The following is a 15,382-nucleotide window of genomic DNA, read 5'->3' as shown; positions in this document are numbered from 1 at the left end:
TAGTATTTCACTAAGAAAATTGGGAGTCAGGAGTACATAACTGTCTTTCTGTATTTGAATTTCGAACCAAGTCCATCTTGCTGTAAAATAACTCCCAGAAATGGTTACAGGAATTGCTACAGAACCTCCAAAACTACTGGATCGGCTTTGTAGTAAACCAATCACTGCCATCGAGATGGTGCAAAAAAGTAGAGGAGCCAGTCAGCTATAGCTTAATTTCCAGACGCTTTGGAGTAAAGGGAGTGAGTTACAGTTCAAAATTGGAGATGCATAGTGCCCTCAGGCGTACAATGTTTGTCTCTTTTGATCAGTAATAATGGCCTGTAAGATTCCTTTGGAGTGGCAAAAGGTAGGCTCCAGTCTGTAGAGTTCTAAGAATAAACTGTACTAGTTTCTTTCATCAGGGCTTGAAGTTTCTAAAAAACTATCTAATATGAGATTGCTAGCAATAGAGGTGATAAATCAATTTCAAGTTCTGCAATCGGGAGTTCTGCCGGTGAGTTCTTGTAAGAGCGCTCAGAATAGATGCTAGCATTGAGATGCTTGCTAATTATTTAAATGTAGGGACAATCGTACTGCTCCTTTCGAATTAAACTTTACAGAGAAATTGAAAACTAAGAAAGATACTGGGGCCGGTAAAATCAACGTCAAAGGTTGCTTGGGGCGGGAGTTGGTTATAATTTTTTAAGCATTGCCTAATATAATATATGTAGGTTTACTAGTCATTTACACATTTATGTACATATATTTGGAGTATGGTGTGGCATTTCAATGCATGTATACCACGATCAGATTATTTAGCATATCCATCACCTCAAACTTTTATTAGCATTTGTGTTGGGAACATTCAGAATCCTCTCTATTTGCATCGGTTACAATCTTATGGGAATTTTATTTTCCTAAGGGCTTTGGATTCACCAGATATTTCTGAGCTGTGAACCACTCATGCTCCTGTCCCTGATGCCTCAAGGTTCATCTTCATGGAGTTGCAGACTAAGAGCAGGGACTCAGATTAGGTTTGTGGAATTAATTTTACAAGAGAATTTCTTGGGTGTATTGGCAAGGATGCTGCTGGGTTATCTAGAGCATCTCTGCCAAATAAATTATACAGGACCGTGATTTATGTGAGCGCCCCATATTAGACACTGCACTATGCCAGGGCTGCACATGTAGGACTCACCCTGCTCTCCCAGTTGCTTCCCACCGCGTAGGACAACCCCAGGTGGACACCATGCTTCCTGAGGAGGTAGTAGAGGGATTCAGGCACCAAAACCTTTTGGGTGAAATATATTAGGCTCTTCTCCGAGCAAAGGGTGCTGCTGTGGTCTAATCCCAACACGGGAGGTGGGCGCGCTCAAACCAGCTGGGTCCTACCGACATTTGGCCTCCCTCAAGGCTAGTCTGGGCTGTATATAGCTTTGCAAAGATACCAGTCAAGCTCTCAGGAGTGCCGTTTCCGTAGTGTAGTGGTTATCACGTTCGCCTCACACGCGAAAGGTCCCCGGTTCGAAACCGGGCGGAAACAGCTCTTGGCTGCCTCAGCCTCGTTTCTTGCCCATTTTTCGTGGGCTCCTGCCTCTTTGAAAATCAGTCAGTCCTGCGGAGGGAAGGTGTGATGTTTATCAGTCCTTCTGTTTCAGACGGACAGTAAAACGTGAGTGCCACCTCCACGGAGTATATCGGTGACTGCTTGTACCGTCAATTCGGGTCATCCGCTTCACCTCGCCTTTTACTTCCCCATTGAAAACCCGTGCAGTCACTTCTCTGATTAAGAGCAAGCTTTGGGTCCTGTGGCTTCGGTACTCAGGACAAAGCTAGACGCACAGCAGGAGCTCTGATATTCCTACACTTTCCAAAGAACTACACGGATCCGAACCTCCTGAAATCCAATACTTCACTGTGTGCCCGGCTAGCTCAGTCGGTAGAGCATGAGACTCTTAATCTCAGGGTCGTGGGTTCGAGCCCCACGTTGGGCGTCACTTAGGACTTTTGGAGATAAAAGTAAACTTTTGTGATATTGTAAGCACTGTCTAGTGAATGGGTAATGTACTGCCAGCTGAAATTCCCACTGACCAGAGAGTGAAAAGTGAATACCACTGGATGGATTCCTCGAGGCGTGTCCCTGGGCCATGGTCTCCCCGTTGCAACTACCCAGTTGTTTTCTAGGTGCTTCTGTTTACTGCAAGACCTGCTTAAATAAAAGGGGTGAGGAAGGGAGGTTGTGGTTTACTGAAACTGGAACTGGCTTAAACATCCACCCACCCCACCCACCCCTACCGCAGATGTCCATGAGCATGAAAAGGATAGCAATTTGATTCACAGCCACCTTACCAGGTGATTTAGTAGTTACCTAGTAGTTATGTTCACCTAGGCAGAGTCCTATTTCTATTTCAATAGGGAAAGGGGTGCTCTGTGTAATCTGAGACAATCTTCAGTATATTCCGTTTAGAATCAGAAAAAACTTGGCCCTGCACCCCATGGGAGACCAGGATAAGTACCTGGCTCCTGCCATCGGATCAGCGCTGTGCGCCCGCCGCAGCGCGCCGGCCGCGGCGGCCATTGGAGGGTGAACCAACGGCAAAGGAAGACCTTTCTCTCTGTCTCTCTCACTGTCCACTCTGCCTGTCAAAATAAATAAATAAATAAATAAATAAATAAATAAATAAATAAATAAATAAATAAAAGAATCAGCAAAAACTTGATTTAATCATCACAAGTAAAGAAGACAATGGGTGCGTGTAGTTCCTTAAACAAATTGTGTCCCTAGGAAGCAGTTTGCCAGAGCTTTGTATCTAGGGTTAAGGAATTGTCCAGAACATAGAAAAAGGAAAGCTAGGGGATCCCTCCTGCTCAAGCAACATATATCTTCATACATTGTATTTTAAATATCTGACTCAGATTGATCCCTTTCAAGTTTCCTTGTCCATGATAATTTGTCTGCCTCTGAGCAGAATGCTGCAAGACAAATTTTCCTAGAATATTCTCTGAAATACAAACTCCTGCAAGTAAACTGTTTCAGATCCTCTACTTCTGTTCCTGTGCCCCACTCTTGCCTAAATCCGACAGTCTTGGTTACACGTTTTTTGGTGAGATGTTGCCTCATCCATTCCAGCTGCCACTTTCCCTAAAATGCTCTTTATTTTGAACCACCATAACACAAACATCCTACATTTACTGATCTTGTCCTGAAATTCCTAATTTCAGCTGAATTTCATTCATTGATGTTGACTGTTTCCTTAGTCCTACCTCTACAGCTGATTTTCTGGCTGCAAAAAAAAAAAAAAAAAAAAAAAGGCCTTCCTTGGGGCCAGCACTGTGGCATGGTGGTTGGAGCTGCTGCCTGCAGTGCCAGCATCCCATATGGTCACAAGTTCTAGTCCTGGCTGCTCCACTTCCGGTCCAACTCTCTGCTGTGGCCTGGGAAAGCAGTGAAGGATGGCCCAAGTTCTTGGGCCCCTGTACCCGCATGGGAGACTAGAGGAGGCTCTTGGTTCCTGGCTTCAGATCAACGCAGCTCCAGCAGTTATGGCCAGTTGAGGAGTGAACCAGCGATGGAGGACCTCTCTCTCTGCCTCTCCTTCTCTCTCTGTCTGACTCTGGCTTTCAAATAGATAAATAGATCTTTAAAGAAGAAAAAAAGAAAAAAGAATTCCGGACTATGAGAGATGTCTGTCGATACTGTAAAGCTGGTTCATTAAGCTTCAGAGGCAATAACACCACTTTCAGTCTCAGAAGTGGGGAGTTACAGAAAAGTTAGTCTAACAATTTATGAAGTCCATCTGGGTAAGCACAGGTCAGAGTTTGTAAAGTAGTTAAGTTGCTAGTATCATCCTGAGCTTAGGTGATTGTGATCTGATCTTGGGTCTAAACAAGCTGGTATTCCAAGAATTTGTACTTTGACATTTTATCTTGAGCAGACTTTCAGAGTCATTTAAAAAATTTTGGTTTTCAGGGTCATTTCCTACATTCTTTACTGGGACTGGTATCATTCCTAAAAAGATTCTGTATTATTATTAATATTATTATTAAAGTGAAGCTAGTTGGGTAAAGCCGCTGCCTGTAACACCAAGTTCCCATATGGGCACGGGTTGGTGTTCCCATTGCTCTACTTCCAATAGCTCCCTGCTAATGACCTGGAAAAAGCAGCAGAAGAGAGCCCCAGTATTTGGGCCCCTGCACCTGACATCTTCCTACTTATTAATAATTCTCAGTATTAATAAATAATTTTCAATATTAATAACCCTGTGGGTTCTTGCCACTTATTTAGAGAAGAATTCTGAATATTGGTTCAAGTAGACCAGACAACATAAGTTTTTATGGTTACGAGCAGCCACAGGTAGCTCAGTGTGGCAGCAAAGCAAAGGCAGAGAGCAGGCCATGAGCCATGTGGAGCAAGGATGCAGGCAGGAAAGAAGAGAGTGGGTGGCCCAAAGGCCATGCACAGTGGGCAACAAGGGAAGGGCCCACCATGTTCCAGATCTTTCATTTACTCCCAAAAGGGCAGTGGTTGTGTAGTCTGATTGGCAGGTGGGCATACAGGTGAGGTCAGATAGGAGCATGAGATCACACGGGCCAGCTTATAGTCTTCCAGCTCACAAATCTAACCCATTTCATCCTATCTGCCTGCCTATATTACACTCACATGGGAGACCCGGATGATGCTCTTGGCTCCTGGCATTGGTTTGTTCCAAGCACTGACCATTGCAACCAGCTGGGGAGTGAACCAGTGGACGGAAGATATCTTTCTCTGTCTCTCCCTCTCAGTAAGCCTACGACAGGACTGTCAAAAGCTTTGCCTTCAATTCCTGATTTCTCTTTGCTCTGTCCCTTCCACAGCTGCCCCTCTGGCCAGTCTGAATTTGGGATGCATTGCAAGTAAATGACACTTGCTGCTCAGGGCATACAGCAAGCTGGTGGGACCTTTTGTGGAATCCTTGGTCTCCTCTCCCCTCCTCCTCCCCCACGTTGTAATAGGAGCTGTAAAGACAGAGTAAGGGACTTGCTGTTGTACACATTTTAAAAGGATTTCTTCCCTGAAAAATATAAGCAGGAAGTTTGAGGGGGAATGAGACTGCATCAGAGAGAGGGATTGAAAGGACATAACCTTGGTTTACATAGGAAGCAGCTGACACCTGGGTGACTCTGCAGCCAGAGAGAAAATGGTATAAAGGAGAGACAGTGTTTGTACCAGCAGCAGGATAGGGGACCCCTCGGTTTTCTGCCTTCGAAGGATTCATGAATGAGATCAGATACAGGGTGGGAAGAAGGGTGGAAAGAAGGGAGCAGTAAAGTTCAATCTTGAGAAGATTGAGTGTGAGATGCTGTAAAACACAATATGACATGTCCATGACACCCATGACCTGAAGCTTGGGAGAGTGGTCGCTGCTGGAGCCAGAGTGTGGGGTCATGCTGTGCGGGAAGTTTTCACTGAGGCCCAGGTAGTAGAGATATGCTAAGAAGGATAGATGGGCAGTGTCATAATCAATAATCAATAATCAACGACCTAGTAAAAGAGCAAGATAAAACCACGTAGGGTTTTATCTTGCAGTGGCATAGCGGGTAAAGCCGCCACCTGCAGTACCAACATCCCATGGACACTGGTTTGAGTTCCAGCTGCTCCACTTCCAATATGTGCAGATCAACCTATAATTAAGCCTCACTCAACTCTGAACATCGAATGCTAGGATTGATGAGTTTAATTATTAAATTTTCAAGATGTAAGAATTTTCAGCTTATTTAAATAACATGGCCTTAAAATTTGATAGTCATTAATTTCACTTTTGCTCTTTTTTTTGCATAATTAGAATACGATTATTTTTAAGCCAGACATATATTTATTTTATATTAAATTTACATTTTAATCAAAATACAGTCAAACCTTGTATCTTTTAATGTATTTTGCAATCTTAAAAATCCTTTCTATTGTTACTGTTAATAGAGTACAAATTATGTGACAATTTAAACCCTCTGAATCTCCGTGGAAGAAAGAATGGGTTCTATCCAGTCTTGAACCTCCGAAGCTATACTTAGTTTTCCTCCTGGAAATCCTAATAGTTTCATTCTGTCTCTTTTTTGCAATTGTTAGACCTGATTGCGTTTTCCTCTTGCGGGTGGCTCTTCGCGACAAGCTCGACTACTCTGGGCCAAAGAAAGGTTGATATTCAGGAATGGAAAAGTCAAGACTATAAAACCCTGAGGGAGCTGGAAACCTAGGTATCATGGATTATCTCAAAGTGGAGCTTATAAGCTGAGTGTTTCCGTAGTGTAGTGGTTATCACGTTCGCCTAACACGCGAAAGGTCCCCGGTTCGAAACCGGGCGGAAACAGCGTCTCACATTTTGCTAGCCTCTTTTGAGATTCTGCTTATGTCTTTGAAGTGTATGTATCTGTGCGCGGTATTATATATCCTGTTTGCTCAATTTTTTGCTTATCCCTGTCTTTTCCAATCACCAGTTTCCTTCAGCCAGTATATTCCAGGTCTTGGCCTGTGGGTGCAAAGAAAGTAATCTTTCGTCTGTAGAGCAAGTTATGACGGATCAAATACAGCCAGATGCAGGAGAATGCCGCATGACACAAATGAAATATAAAAACGTGCAAGAAATAGTGGGTTGGAACTGTATAATGTGTAGTGGAAAAGTTCTCACAGGCAAGACGATAATGGTAATTATAACCACGGCATTTACAACACATAGCGGGCTTCTTCCCTCAGAGGAACCTACTAACCCTGTGAAGCAGGTAATTGTAGTGTTCCCCGTGTACGGATGAAGCCGCTGAGACACAGATATGTCAGGTAAGGAGATGAAACGTTGGGTAAAGGAAATGGAATTCGGAGCTAAGGGACATGTAAAGGGGAAAGAAGCAGGACACGGAGAGAAATCCAGCGAACTGCTGAGGAGGTAGACTGAGGAGACTGGGTAGGAAGAGGAGGAGCTGGGCAATTCGAAGGAAAGCCCAGTGGATAAAAACCTTCCCACCCGGCCGCTTCAGTAGAGACAACGGTGACCGCGACAGCCATCGTACAAGTCCGAGGTTTCTTTCCCCCTGCCCCAACTGGTTTTGCTCTCAGCGCCGCACCTGTCCACACTGCCATCCTCTGTGGCTCTCCGCTGCTCCTCCCGTCAGCGCCTGGCCTCAATCCGGAAGCCCTTGCCCTGTCCAGTGTGTCCTCAGGAGCCCTAGAGAACAGCGAAAATGAACAGTAGGCTGTCCAGAAACGTTGCTGCCAGCCTTCCTGGTTCGTCAAGCGCTTTCAGCTCGTGGGCCTCCAGCAAGTGGAGCACAGCAGGTGTTTAGAGAAGCCAGCTCCAGAGGAGGTTCCTTGGCAATCAAGGGGAAAGGCAGCCAAGAGAAGCAGTCCGAGCTGCACTGGGGCCTCCAATCCAGAGCTCCTGACTAGGGGAGCGGTCCTTGGAGGCTAACTAATTTTGTGAACCTTGTAGGCTCTCACACACCCTGTAGGGCATTGTCACATGGGTGACAAGTAACTTCTTTTCCAGTGAGGGAGCTCAGGACGAAAAGCAGGCCAGACAAACGCCATCCCGCAACTTCTTGCCAGCAGTACAAACTACAGCGCCTTCCCACTATGTGCACACTTAACAGGATGGCAGCCCCTCATAACAAATACTTATCAAAGGTGACAAGATTTAGGATTCAATTAAAACAAACCAGAAAGGGTTCCATTAAGACTGCTCTTTCCCCTCTCCCGGTAGTAACTAATGTATAACCACTACTTTTGTTCCTTGGAGATAACCTGTTAAGGACACACAAATATCCCTATATTACAAGACCTTAGGGCTTGGTCTCTTCATACAGACCCTCGGTACTGTCCTCAGCTTCTCTTCTAACTTAAATGAAACTTCCCTTGTTCTACTCTCACCATTGCATCCTGTCTTAATCCTCGATGACATCAGGACACAAACTCGAACTCCCCTCTCCAATTTTCCTGTAACACCATTGTTTCTGCCAGCCTTGAAAGTAAAATCAATAAAACATCTAAGTGGCAAATCAAATTCTCTTAAAGCTTCATACCATCTAGAATGCAGACAACACACATTCCCAAAGAGCCCCATGGTGGTAAAATATTGTAAAGCCACCTTCATTAGCATAGTTTCTACAGAAAGTACCAGTGTGTGTTCGTTTAATATCATACTTGTTTATTGTCTCAAGATGTACAAATATATATATATATATGCTGTCAAGACACAAATGATTTGATGAGTTTGTGATTAATACTTCCCTGGCTGAACCACTCTCTCATTTTAGTTACTTAATTTTACTAAGCAGTTTATTGGCTATCAAAAACCAGGTCAGAGACACTTTAAGCTAATGGAGGAGGTTGGGAGACTATGGAAAGAAAGTAGGATCTGAAGGTATTTAGCATCTACATTTATGGGACTGTGTGAGGGCTAGATTTCAATCCCCTCCAGTTATTTCTTGTCATTTCTCTATCCTGTAGGAATAGGGATGACTATTCTGGTTACTGCCTACTGTTAAGTGGTGAAGTAGGGTTTTTCAGGATTGGAGGAGAGGAAGTTATAGATATTCTTTTCAAGACTTAACTAGTCTCAAATTTTACTCAGGATGGCTTTTAAAAAGATTTATTTATTTAAAAGGCAAAGTTACAGAGAGTGTGCGTGTTGGGGGCCAGGGGGAGACAGAGAGAATATCTTCCATCTGCTGACTTATTCCAAAACAGCCAAAGTGACTGGGGCTAAACCAGGCCAAAGCTAGGAGCCTGGAACTCCATCCAGGTCTGTCATGTGGGTGGCAGAGACCCAACTACCTGGACCATCCTCCACTGCTTTCCCTGGTACATTAGCAGTGAGCTATATCAGAAGCAGAGCATCCAGGACTCGGTGCTCATATGCAATGCTGGTGTTGCAGCTGGTGGCTTCACCCTTTCACCACAGAGCCAGCTTCCAAACTGAAGAGAATTTTCTGCATCATGATAAGGATTGGCCCATTAGTCTCTACATAGCTTTATCTTGAAGGTATATCAACCTCCACAGCAACAATGTACTAATATTTCTGTATCTGTAATGCAAACCTGAAAAATTAGGTAGTTTCTGCCTCCAGGTACTTCAGTACCAATCCACGAATAGAGCCATTGATTAATATTTAGTGTAGAGTCAGACATAACATTAATTTGGGTGGGTGGCACTGTCATTTAAGGCACTCCAAGTATAATTTGTTAATGCTTTAATGTGCAAAATCATACCCTACATCCCTATCTACTCTGATATTCTGTTGATGCTTAAACTGTAGCTACTTGTTTGTGAGGGCCCCTTTACACTGGGTCCTTTGTCCTTCCAGCATTACCCTGATAATTTTAAAGTATACTTGTCTCCTGGCACCAACTCTTGCTTCCCATTGTCTGTAATTTTCTCTGCCCTATAATGCAGGGACAATGTTTAGGGAGCTCAAGATGGTTTTTGTTGTTGTTCTTGTTCGTTTTCAGTGAGGAGTGGAAGAAAAGAACTGATGCGGCCAACATTGTGGCATTAATGGGTAAAGCTACTGCCAGCAATGCCAGCATCCCATATAGGTGCCAGTTTGAGTCCCAGATGCTCTACTTCCATTTCAGCTCCCTGCTGGTGCACTTGGAAAAGCAGTAGAGAACGGCCCAGGTGCTTGGGCCCCTGAACCCACATGGGAGACCTGGTGGAAGCTCCTAGCTCCTGGCTTCAGCCTGGCCCAGCCCTGGCCGTGGTGGCCACTTGGGGAGTAAGCCAGTAGATGGAAGATCTCTCTCTTTCTCTCTCCCCCCATATATATAACTCTGACTTTTAAAAACATAAAATAAATATTTTTAAAAAAGAGTTGAATCTTGGTATCAGGGCAGTACATGAATCCAAAGGTTCTTACATTTTCAGATAATTTTTTTTAAAAGTGCTTTAGTTCATGTGAAGAGTTCTAGTTAACTGCAGCTCTACTAGGTCTTTACAGGTTTTTTTTCCCCCCAAATCTCAGCACAATTTCTTTACAAAATTGTGTATATAGATTTTAAGCTGTCACGCAAAAGTAGTTATATTTCCTTTTGCTTTATTGTTAAAACTTCATATTATAAAGTTTAAAGGAGAGAAAAGAGTATAATGAAAACCCAAGTGAAACCCTAAGAGTGCATCATTCACCTTCATCTTTCACTCTTCCGTTATTCTTGTTTTATCTCTGCTTCTATCCATTTGCCCTTTTCTCTATAATCCACACAGAGCATAGATATATGAGCTATCCTTCCATGGTCACTTCATTCATGCTGGTTTTTCTGTTATTCTGTAGCCCTTTGAGCTTTAGAAAATAATATTAGTTACAAATTTCATCAACTAAGCTTTTACTGTTATGCCTGAGCCATTGCTGACAGAGGAGCACCACACACTGATAAACTTTTAAGTCCTTTATTGCCAGCAGTCGAGAGTGGGCTCATGCCCTAAAGAACTCTTGAACCCAAAACTCATAGCAACAGGGTTTATAAAGGCAAAAACCACAAGGAGGGAGGGGGAATACATGGCTGCTAGGGTCAAACTGACCTAAAGCATATGCGAAACTAATATCAATTACAATCTTGACAATATTAATTACAATCTTAACAATACCAATTACAATCTCTACATTAGTGCAGATACTAACCTAAATCATATGTGGGTCATATACAAATTACAATCTGAACATTAATCCAGTTGCAGCTTATCTATTTTAAACTTGAGTGATCATGCTAGGGAATTTCTATGTTCTGACAAGAGGGATGTAATGTAGTGTGCTGTTATAGTCTTAGTTTTTAATTTTAGACCCATATGGGTGCCAGCTCAAGTCCTGGCTGCCCCACTTCCTATCCAGCTCCCTGCTAGTGCACCTGGAAAAGTAACCAAGGACTTTGGGCCCCTGCACCCATGTGAGAGACCTGGAAGAAGCCCCTGGCTCCTGGCTTCAAATCAGCTCAGCTTCTGCCATTGTGGCCAGTTGGGAAGTGAACAGTGGATGGAAGACCTCTCTTTCTGTCTCTACCTTTCTCTGTAAACTCTGATTATCAAATAAATAAAATAAACCTTTAAAAAATTTCATTTAGCCATTCATTTAGATTGCAGTGGATAAAGATTTGCTAGGCCCCTGCCTTATTGGAGCTCACCTTCTGATAGGCAATTTAAATAATGAACAAGTAAACAAATGCAGAAATAATTCAGGGAAGTGATAAGGACTTCAAGAAAACTAACAAGGGGCATTTGACTGAGAGGCAGATAAACAACTTTACAAAGGAAGGATAGAAAAAGATATCTGAGGAGGTCGCAATGAGCTGTCATGAAAAGAATGAGCCAGCCTTCCAAAGCTCTTATGGAAACAAAAGATTCAAAGACTTTGAAGTAGAGGTGAACTTGGTGGGTTTAATGATAGAAAAAAGATCAGGGGCATTAGAAGACACAGCTCTACTTCCTTGACTCTGTTTTGTTTTTTTTTTTAGATTTATTTATTTACTTATTTGAAAGGCATAGTTACAGAGACAGTAAACAACAGACAGAGAGAGCTCTTCCATCCTCTGGTTCACTCCCCAAATGGCCACAATCACCTGAACTGGACCAGGCAGAAACCAGAAGCCAGGAACCTCTTCTGGATCTCCCACATAGGTGCAGGGGCTCAAGCACTTGGACCATTCTCCGATGCTTTCCCAGGCACATTAGCAGGGAGCTGGTTTGGAAGCAGAGTAGCCGGGACTTTAACTGGTGCCCATATGAGATGCTAGTGCTTTAGGTCATGGCTTAACCCACTGTGCCACAGCACCAACCCTAACTCTATTCTGATAACTGCACCCACACTATTTTTGTTTCAAAGTGGGTAGAGAAATGAGTAGAAGACATGGAATCTGCAGTCTTACGGGATTGTCAGCTAGTGAAGTGCTATGGGCTAGTGATTAAAGCAGCGAGTTTGGAGCAGCAAACCAGGTTCGGTTATGGCTCTTAACTGCCAGTTGTGTGATGCACTCTCTCAGGGCCTCTATCCTCTCATCCACTAAATGGGGATCAGAAATATAAAGTTTGTAATTTTAATTTGGAACATCTAGGAGAATATCACGAATTGCTTAGCCATTCAAGATGACTTTGTTACTGGAGATGGCTGTTCAAAGTTTTTTTTTTTTTAACTTTTATTTAATGAATATAAATTTCCAAAGTACGGCTTATGGATTACAATGGTTTCCCCCCCATAACGTCCCTCCCACCCGCAACCCTCCCCTTTCCCACTCCCTCTCCCCTTCCATTCACATCAAGATTCATTTTCGATTCTCTTAATATACAGAAGATCAGTTTAGTATACATTAAGTAAAGATTTCAACAGTTTGCTCCCACACAGAAACATAAAGTGAAAAATAATAGATGATTTTTCAAATGATGATGAAATCAGATCAGACCTATTGTCATGTTTAATCCCAGTGAGAGTCAAGTTGGGAATTGATAATTTCTTTTCTTTTCTTTTCTTTCTTTCTTTTTTTTTTTTTACAGAAGATCAGTTTAGTATACATTAAGTAAAGCTTTCAACAGTTTGCACCCCCATAGAAACACAAAGTGAAAAATACTGTTTGAGTACTCGTTACAGCATTAAATCTCAATGTACAGCACATTAAGGACAGAGATCCTACATGAGGAGTAAGTGCACAGTGACTCCTGTTGTTGACTTTACAAATTGACACTCCTGTTCATGGCATCAGTAATCTCCCTATGCTCCAGTCATGAGTTTCCAAGGCTATGGAAGCCCTCTGAGTTCTCCGATTCTTATCTTGTTTAGACAAGGTCATAGTCAAAGTGGAGGTTCTCTCCTCCCTTCAGAGAAAGGTACCTCCTTCTTTGAAGACCTGTTCTTTCCACTGGGATCTCACTCACAGAGATCTTTCATTTAGGTTTTTTGTTTTGTTTTGTTTTGTTTTTTTTTTTTTTTTTTTTTTTTTTTTTGTTGTTGTTTTTTTTTTTTTTTTGCCAGAGTGTCTTGGCTTTCCATGCCTGAAATACTTCAGAGGTTCTTGAAAGAAAGAACTCAGATGTGAAACAGAGAGTAGCGGTAAGCCTGCTAGTCAGGATTAATGAAGAGGTTTCACCTGACAGACCAGGCAGGCTTCTCAATAAAGGACTGAGAACCCAGTCTGTATTCAGAGTGGAGTTTTTGTTTGTTTATTTTTCAATTTATTTTTATTAAACACTGTATAACACATTGTATGTTGCATAATACATTACACAACTATCTAACACGGGTAGATGACCATAACTGAGTTATTTTTCATCAGTCAGGATAATGCTTCTTTAATCAATGTTCTCTCATGGTAATAATTAACTCCAGAGGTACACTTCTTTCTTTTTCATTATCTTTTTCAAGAGAGAGAAGGAGAGGCAGAGAAAGAGAGAGAGAAAGAGAGAGAGAGAGAGAGAGAGACCCCAATTGGCTACAGTGGCCTGAGCTGTGCCAATCCGAAGCCAGGAGCCAGGAACAAGCCGGCCCCACCCATCTCTTTCCATCAAACTCCATTGACAATTAAAATGGGCATTCCTTTTTCACTTGTGCACATAGGTGAACTTGTGAATGGATGCAGTGACCACTCCGGAGATACTCAAACACAGGCCATGATGGCTGCCCCAGGCAGAATCTCAAACCACATATCGAAACTCCACATTTAGGCCCCCTAAAGGTGACCAGGATTTGGCTCTCTTCCTGGTAAGCCCCACAGCAGCCTGCAAGAGGACGAGACTGGAGTTTATATGGACATGAATATGGTCCCCAATTCTCCTTCCCTCCTCCCTCTCCTAGGAAATTGCAAGTAAGGATTTTTCTGGATGTGGAGTTCCCAAAAATCCTACCTAATAGACCCTTTGGTGCTGTGCACCAAGCTGTCCCCAGGGAGAGGGCTGAAACCCATTTAGCATCATTATTAAATAAGAGCAATTACTTTAGATGTAATTTCTGGTCTGCTTTTAGGGCTTGTTTCCTCATTCCATCACACATGAATTTGTTTTCTTTAAAAATTCCCATTTTTATCAGCTCCTTTTAGACACATGGGCTGATGTCTCCCTAGCTACCTTAACAGCTCCATTTGATAAACTTAATTCATGAGAGAACCAGTGAAAGAGATTATTTTTGTTTCAAAAATTTCTGGCTTTGTAGTCAAAGATATTTGTAGTCAAAATTAAAACTTTAAAAATGCTAGATTTTAACATTTACAACTATAAGAAATTGAATATTAATTATAAAGCAAATATGTATTCTTCTCCATGTTCAAAAATCTCCCTCACCCTTTGACACTAAACATCTCAAATGACAGTGATAAACTGGGAGAGTTTCCCAGAATATCCAGTGATTTTAATCCAGTTGGTCCTGACACAGAAAAAAGGATCCGGTCATTCTGGGTCATCTTTTTGGCCACTCTTTCTTTCTCAGGCAGTCTTCCAGAATTATTTCACCCTGGTGGACATTTTGGCTCTCTCCTTGACCAGAATTCACATTCCCCAGAATACCAGCATGTGACTGACATCTACCTTTTAGCTAGAGGACTTGTACTCACAAACCAGTATGATCTGATATCAACAACAATGAAATAATGAAGTGAGCATTTGATGGCTGAACCATATCTGTGGATTCTACATAGACCCTCAAAGAATAACTTTCTCAAGTTTACTAAAGGAAAACTAATGACTGGTAAACAAAGAGATAGCATACTATTTTTGGACTATTAGGTAATAGACATAAATATGTTAAACCTGGAGATAATTTTCATTTCAAAAAGTTTTAAAATGAAAACATTCAGGTGGACAGTTAATTGATAATTTACATATAAAATAAATTTTAATATAATTTACATACAGTAGGCCACTTCACAAGATAATCATAACATAATAATTTATAGATGCTCCATATGACACCAAGACTGATTGAAAAATCACATACAAATTTTATCTCTTATATCCAACTGGACTTTTTCTGTTTAAGTAAGAAAATTTGCAGTGTAAGAAATGGCTGAATAGGCCTTTCCAGTGATACCCTGGCTTTGTGAGTAAAAAGAACATGATGGCCTCCTCAGAAACAGACCTGAAAAGAGAAAAGCAATGTTGTCACATAGAATAGGATTGGAAACCATAAACAAAGCAGCACTGTAATTTTCAAAATGTCTTTTCCTGGTATGTACCAGTGAGAGGTAAAGTGATCCAAATAGGCTCTCCCTTAGGTATTATTTTGTAGGTCAGCTAATGAGGCATATCAGCAGTTTTAAAGGTATAAGTTATGTTGTTATGTGTTTAGATTTGTTGTTAAAGCAGTCCTTCTGTCCTCAGCGCTGAGGAGGAATAGGTAGTCTCATTCATGCCTGATAGGAGGGAATATCAGTTTATAGTATCCACAGCTGGGTGATTTACCTATTTCT

General features: G+C 42.1%; 3 non-coding genes across 3 annotated transcripts; all 3 read left to right on the top strand.

The window, feature by feature from the left end:
* Window positions 1–1,452: 1,452 nt before the first annotated feature.
* On the top strand, window positions 1,453–1,525 carry TRNAV-CAC (transfer RNA valine (anticodon CAC)). Its single transcript has one exon. It is a non-coding gene; the product is annotated as a tRNA-Val (tRNA).
* A 378-nt stretch (window positions 1,526–1,903) lies between these two features.
* On the top strand, window positions 1,904–1,976 carry TRNAK-CUU (transfer RNA lysine (anticodon CUU)). The gene has a single exon. It is a non-coding gene; the product is annotated as a tRNA-Lys (tRNA).
* Window positions 1,977–6,253: 4,277 nt separating this feature from the next.
* Window positions 6,254–6,326, top strand: TRNAV-AAC (transfer RNA valine (anticodon AAC)). Its single transcript has one exon. It is a non-coding gene; the product is annotated as a tRNA-Val (tRNA).
* The last annotated feature ends 9,056 nt before the right edge of the window (window positions 6,327–15,382 follow it).

This window comes from Oryctolagus cuniculus, chromosome 14, assembly GCF_051225735.1.
Source record: "Oryctolagus cuniculus isolate XC-2025 breed Fujian yellow rabbit chromosome 14, ASM5122573v1, whole genome shotgun sequence".
Taxonomy (NCBI): Eukaryota; Metazoa; Chordata; class Mammalia; order Lagomorpha; family Leporidae; genus Oryctolagus; species Oryctolagus cuniculus.
Note: the sequence above shows the minus strand (reverse complement) of the source record. Positions and strands in the feature narration are given on the sequence as shown.